The sequence below is a fragment of the Cryptomeria japonica genome, unplaced genomic scaffold (genome assembly GCF_030272615.1).
Source record: "Cryptomeria japonica unplaced genomic scaffold, Sugi_1.0 HiC_scaffold_127, whole genome shotgun sequence".
Classification (NCBI taxonomy): Eukaryota; Viridiplantae; Streptophyta; class Pinopsida; order Cupressales; family Cupressaceae; genus Cryptomeria; species Cryptomeria japonica.
In genome coordinates, this window is record NW_026728949.1 from 173,052 (window position 1) to 180,000 (window position 6,949).

Sequence of the window (6,949 nt, forward strand, 5' to 3'; positions counted from 1 at the left end):
CAACCTCAAAGACCCTACGGTATGGATGAAGTCGGAAGTTGGGTCCGATGACCAATTCGATTAGTAGGTATGCTCATGAGGTCGGAATTTGGGTCCGATGACCTGCCATGTGCAGGAAGGCGAATGTTGACACTGTGCATTGCAAGGTGCACACCAAGGCGCTGGTGCGGTCTTTTTAGTCGAGTTCGGAAGTTGGGGTCGATGTCCTGATCGGAGGTGCAAGCTACACAGGTGTGGGAATCGGACAAATAGCTTATATAGGGGAGGTGTATGCTTCGTTGGGTCGACTCCCCGGGTTGAGCGCACCGCGCCAACCTCAAAGACCCTACGGTATGGATGAAGTCGGAAGTTGGGTCCGATGACCGATTCGATATGTAGGCATACTCGCGAGGTCGGAATTTGGGTCCGATGACCTGCCACGTGCAGGAAGGCGAATGTTGGCACTGTGCGTTGCAAGGTGCGCACCAAGGCGCTGGTTCGGTCGTTGGAGGCGAGTTCGGAAGTTGGGGTCGATGTCTTGATCGGAGGTGCAAACTACACAGGTGTGGGAATCGGACAAATAGCTTATATAGGGGAGGTGTATGCTTCGTTGGGTCGACTCCCCGGGTTGAGCGCACCGCGCCAACCTCAAAGACCCTACGGTATGGATGAAGTCGGAAGTTGGGTCCGATGACCGATTCGATATGTAGGCATACTCGCGAGGTCGGAATTTGGGTCCGATGACCTGCCATGTGCAGGAAGGCGAATGTTGGGACTGTGCGTCGCAAGGTGCGCACCAAGGCGCTGGTGCCGTCGTTGCAGTCGAGTTCGGAAGTTGGGGTCGATGTCCTGGTCAGAGGTGCAAACTACACAGGTGTGGGAATCGGACAAATAGCTTATATAGGGGAGGTGTATGCTTCGATGGGTCGACTCCCTGGGTTGAGCGCACCGCGCCAACCTCAAAGACCCTACAGTATGGATGAAGTCGGAAGTTGGGTCCGATGACCGATTCGATACGTAGGCATATTGGCGAGGTCTGAATTTGTGTCCGATGACCTGCCATGCGCAGGAAGGCGGAATTTGGGTCCGATGACCGAGTTGATGGCGTGCCATGCGCAGAAAGGCGGAATTTGGGTCCGATGACCGAGTTGATGTTGATGGCCCGCCATGCACAGGAAGGCGGAATTTGGGTCCGATGACCGATTTGAAGGCGTGCCATACGCAAAAAGGCGGAGTTTGGGTCCGATGACCGAGTTGATATTGATGGCCCGCCATGCGCAGGAAGGCGGAATTTGGGTCCGATGACCTGACATACGCATGGAGTCCGACTCGGGGGCCGATGTTCGATTCGATGACTTGCATTGTGGGTAAAGTCGGAAGTTGTGGTCTTTGACCCGATTCGATGACCAGACTTCGGCTGCTTGAGAATCGGACAAATAACTTATATAGGGGAGGTAGTGTTCTCGAGCATCCTCCCCCCGTGCCCGTTTATGTCGATTGATGCTGGTGCTCGACTGGTTGGAGCGCTCGGATGCAAAAATCTTGCACCAGGATTTATCGATTGTGATGGACACGGCAAGTCTCCTGATTGCTATGCAGGAGCTCATCGTGAATCTCTATGCGGCCTTGGTATGGACTCGACCTGCGGAATGGTTCGGCAATGGTAGTCGCTCCAACACGTCCTTGCAATGGCCACAGAGGTGATTCGACTAGAGCTCCAGTCTAGCTTTTGGGTTGCTTGGCGGACTGGTATAGCCGCGATCGAGTTCCGGCCATGAACGTTTTAGATAGCTCTTGGGCTTTCTGGGACGGAAGTCGGAAGTTTGGGCTGTTGTCCGATTTGATGACCATTCTTCGGATGTGTGAGAATCGGACAAATAACTTATATAGGGGACTGTGTTGTCTCACGCAGCCCCCTCCGTGCCCCTCTATCTCGACCGATGTTGGTGCTTGAAAGGGTTGGGATCGCTCGGATTTATAAACGTGCACCACCATTTGTCGAGTGTGAGGGACGCGGCAGGTCTCCTAAATGCTATGCGGGCGCTCTCTGAGAATCTCTATCCGGCCTCGACACAGACTAGTCTTGCTGAATGGTTTGGCACTGGTAGTCGATCCAACACGTCGTTGTTGTGGCCGCCTAGGCGATTCGATTCGAGCCCCCGTCTAGCTTTTGGGTTGCTTGGCGGATTTTGCCCTATCCGCAAGTGAGCTCGGTCCCTAAACGTTCGAGAAACCCGATTGCTATGCGCCGACTCTCTTTCTTGCGAGCCTCCATCTAGCTTTTGGGTCTCTACGGAACGGAAGTCGGAATCTGGGACCGTTGTTTGATTCGACGAGGCAGACTACGGTTGTGCGAGAATCGGACAAATAACTTATATAGGGGAGGTGTTGACTGGAGCATTCTCCCCCGTGCCCCTCTAACTCGACCAATGCTGGCGCTCGAACGGTGGTAGCGCTCGGATTTTCATTGAGCGCCAGCATTGGTCGATTTAGAGGGGCATGCGAGATTCCCGAATGCTATGCGAGGGCTCTAACGGAAATGTCTATTGGTTTCGGTATGGATGCAATTGCGAGTGGTTCGGCAAAGGTAGTCGTTCCGATGCGTCCATGTCGTGGCCAAATCGATAATTCGATTTGAGCCCTCGTATAGCATTTGGGTCTCTCGATGTGATTCCGCATTCCAGTCCCTTTGGGCACTGCTTGAGCCGCATCCCAGGGGGTTCCCTTCCCAATAATCTGCCTCGCAACCCGATTGCTATGCGGTGAGGCTCCTCGGCCGCCTCGGAACTATCTGTGTATCAGACGCATCGCGGGATAAGGGGTTGGCAACGGTAGTCGCCCCAAGCGCGTCCGATGCTTGGACCATTCCGAGGCGGCCCTGAAGCCTCTTCCGTCTAGCCGTTGGGTCCTTCTCGCCGCATCCCTCGCCTCGCACCCCGATTGCTATGCGGTGAGGCTCCTCGGCCGCCTCGGAACTATCTGTGTATCGGACGCGTCGCGGGATAAGGGGTTGTCACTGGTAGTCGCCCCAAGCGCGTCCGATGCTTGGACCATTCCGAGGCGGCCCTGAAGCCTCTTCCGTCTAGCCGTTGGGTCCTTCTCGCCGCATCCCTCGCCTCGCACCCCGATTGCTATGCGGTGAGGCTCCTCGGCCGCCTCGGAACTATCTGTGTATCGGACGCGTCGCGGGATAAGGGGTTGTCATTGGTAGTCGCCCCAAGCGCGTCCGATGCTTGGACCATTCCGAGGCGGCCCTGAAGCCTCTTCCGTCTAGCCGTTGGGTCCTTCTCGCCGCATCCCTCGCCTCGCACCCCGATTGCTATGCGGTGAGGCTCCTCGGCCGCCTCGGAACTATCTGTGTATCGGACGCGTCGCGGGATAAGGGGTTGTCACTGGTAGTCGCCCCAAGCGCGTCCGATGCTTGGACCATTCCGAGGCGGCCCTGAAGCCTCTTCCGTCTAGCCGTTGGGTCCTTCTCGCCGCATCCCTCGCCTCGCACCCCGATTGCTATGCGGTGAGGCTCCTCGGCCGCCTCGGAACTATCTGTGTATCGGACGCGTCGCGGGATAAGGGGTTGTCACTGGTAGTCGCCCCAAGCGCGTTCGATGCTTGGACCATTCCGAGGCGGCCCTGAAGCCTCTTCCGTCTAGCCGTTGGGTCCTTCTCGCCGCATCCCTCGCCTCGCACCCCGATTGCTATGCGGTGAGGCTCCTCGGCCGCCTTGGAACTATCTGTGTATCGGACGCGTCGCGGGATAAGGGGTTGTCACTGGTAGTCGCCCCAAGCGCGTCCGATGCTTAGACCATTCCGAGGCGGACCCGAAGCCTCTTCCGTCTAGCCGTTGGGTCCTTCTCGCCGCATCCTTCGCCTCGCACCCCGATTGCTATGCGGTGAGGCTCCTCGGCCGCCTCGGAACTATCTGTGTATCGGACGCGTCGCGGGATAAGGGGTTGTCACTGGTAGTCGCCCCAAGCGCGTCCGATGCTTGGACCATTCCGAGGCGGACCCGAAGCCTCTTCCGTCTAGCCGTTGGGTCCTTCTCGCCGCATCCCTCGCCTCGCACCCCGATTGCTATGCGGTGAGGCTCCTCGGCCGCCTTGGAACTATCTGTGTATCGGACGCGTCGCGGGATAAGGGGTTGTCACTGGTAGTCGCCCCAAGCGCGTCCGATGCTTGGACCATTCCGAGGCGGACCCGAAGCCTCTTCCGTCTAGCCGTTGGGTCCTTCTCGCCGCATCCCTCGCCTCGCACCCCGATTGCTATGCGGTGAGGCTCCTCGGCCGCCTTGGAACTATCTGTGTATCGGACGCGTCGCGGGATAAGGGGTTGTCACTGGTAGTCGCCCCAAGCGCGTCCGATGCTTGGACCATTCCGAGGCGGACCCGAAGCCTCTTCCGTCTAGCCGTTGGGTCCTTCTCGCCGCATCCCTCGCCTCGCACCCCGATTGCTATGCGGTGAGGCTCCTCGGCCGCCTTGGAACTATCTGTGTATCGGACGCGTCGCGGGATAAGGGGTTGTCACTGGTAGTCGCCCCAAGCGCGTCCGATGCTTGGACCATTCCGAGGCGGCCCCGAAGCCTCTTCCGTGTAGCCGTTGGGTCCTTCTCGCCGCATCCCTCGCCTCGCACCCCGATTGCTATGCGGTGAGGCTCCTCGGCCGCCTTGGAACTATCTGTGTATCGGACGCGTCGCGGGATAAGGGGTTGTCACTGGTAGTCGCCCCAAGCGCGTCCGATGCTTGGACCATTCCGAGGCGGCCCCGAAGCCTCTTCCGTGTAGCCGTTGGGTCCTTCTCGCCGCATCCCTCGCCTCGCACCCCGATTGCTATGCGGTGAGGCTCCTCGGCCGCCTTGGAACTATCTGTGTATCGGACGCGTCGCGGGATAAGGGGTTGTCACTGGTAGTCGCCCCAAGCGCGTCCGATGCTTGGACCATTCCGAGGCGGACCTGAAGCCTCTTCCCTCTAGCCGTTGGGGCTTTCTCGCCGCATCCCTCGCCTCGCACCCTGATTGCTATGCTGTGAGGCTCCTCGGCCGCCTTGGAACTATCTGTGTATCGGACGCATCGCGGGATAAGGGGTTGGCAGTGGTAGTCGCCCCAAGCGCATCCGATGCTTGGACCATTCCGAGGCGGCCCTGCAGCCTCTTCCGTCTAGCCGTTGGGGCCATCTCGCCGCATCCCCCACCTCGCACCACGATTGCTATGCGGTGAGGCTCCTTGGCCGCCTCGGAACTATCTGTGTATCGGACGCATCGCGGGATAAGGGGTTGTCACTGGTAGTCGCCCCAAGCGCGTCCGATGCTTGGACTATTCCGAGGCGGCCCTGCAGCCTCTTCCGTCTAGCCGTTGGGGCCATCTCGCTGCATCCCCCACCTCCTCGGCCGCCTCGGAACTATCTGTGTATCGGACGCATCGCGGGATAAGGGGTTGGCAGTGGTAGTCGCCCCAAGCGCGTCCGATGCTTGGACTATTCCGAGGCAGCCCTGCAGCCTCTTCCGTCTAGCCTTTGGGGCCATCTCGCCGCATCCCTCGCCTCGCACCCCGATTGCTATGCGGTGAGGCTCCTCGGCCGCCTGGGAACTATCTTCGTATCGGACGCATCGCGGGATAAGGGGTTGTCACTGGTAGTCGCCCCAAGCGCGTCCGATGCTTGGACTATTCCGAGGCGGCCCTGTGGCCTCTTCCGTCTAGCCGTTGGGGCCATCTCGCCGCATCCCCCACCTCGCACCCCGATTGCTATGCGGTGAGGCTCTTCGGCCGCCTTGGAACTATCTTCGTATCGGACGCATTGCGGGATAAGGGGTTGTCACTGGTAGTGGCCCCAAGCGCGTCCGATGCTTGGACTATTCCGAGGCGGCCCTGCAGCCTCTTCCGTCTAGCCGTTGGGGCCATCTCGCCGCATCCCCCACCTCGCACCCCGATTGCTATGCGGTGAGGCTCCTCGGCCGCCTTGGAACTATCTTCGTATCGGACGCATCGCGGGATAAGGGGTTGTCACTGGTAGTCGCCCCAAGCGCGTCCGATGCTTGGACTATTCCGACGCGGCCCTGTGGCCTCTTCCGTCTAGCCGTTGGGGCCATCTCGCCGCATCCCCCACCTCGCACCCCGATTGCTATGCGGTGAGGCTCCTCGGCCGCCTTGGAACCATCTTCGTATCGGACGCATCGCGGGATAGGGGGCTGTCACTGGTAGTCGCCCCAAGCGTGTCCGATGCTTGGACCATTCCTAGGCGGCCCTGAAGCCTCTTCCGTCTAGCCGTTGGGGCCTTCCCGCCCCATCCCTCGCCTCGCACCCCCGATTGCTATGCGGTGAGGCTCCTCGGCCGCCTTGGAACCATCTGTGTATCGGACGCATCGCGGGATAAGGGGTTGGCACTGGCAGTCGCCCCAAGCGCGTCCGATGCTTGGACCATTCCGAGGTGGCCCTGAAGCCTCTTCCGTCTAGCCGTTGGGGCCTTCCCGCCCCATCCCTCGCCTCGCACCCCGATTGATATGCGGTGAGGCTCCTCGGCCGCCTTGGAACTATCTGTGTATCGGACGCATCGCGGGATAAGGGGTTGGCACTGGTAGTCGTCCCAATCGCATCCGATGCTTGGACCATTCCGAGGCGGCCCTGCAGCCTCTTCCGTTTAGCCGTCGGGGCCTTCCCGCCGCATCCCTCGCCTCGCATCCCGATTCCTATGCGGTGAGTCTTCTCGGCCGCCGCGGAACTATACCTGTTATTGCTACTGCATCCTTCGGCTGGTAACCTCCTCTGCCGCCTTGGAACGTTCTCTTTGTCGGACGCGTCGCGGGATAAGGGGTTGGCACTGGTAGTCGCCCCAAGCGCGCCCGATGCATAGACCGCTCCGAGTCGACCTTGCTTTCAGCCTCTCACATGCATAGACCTCTCTGAGTCGACCCTGCAGCCTCTCACGTTTAGCCTTTGGAATCTCGCCTCACAACATGATTGCTATCCTTGATGCATCCCTT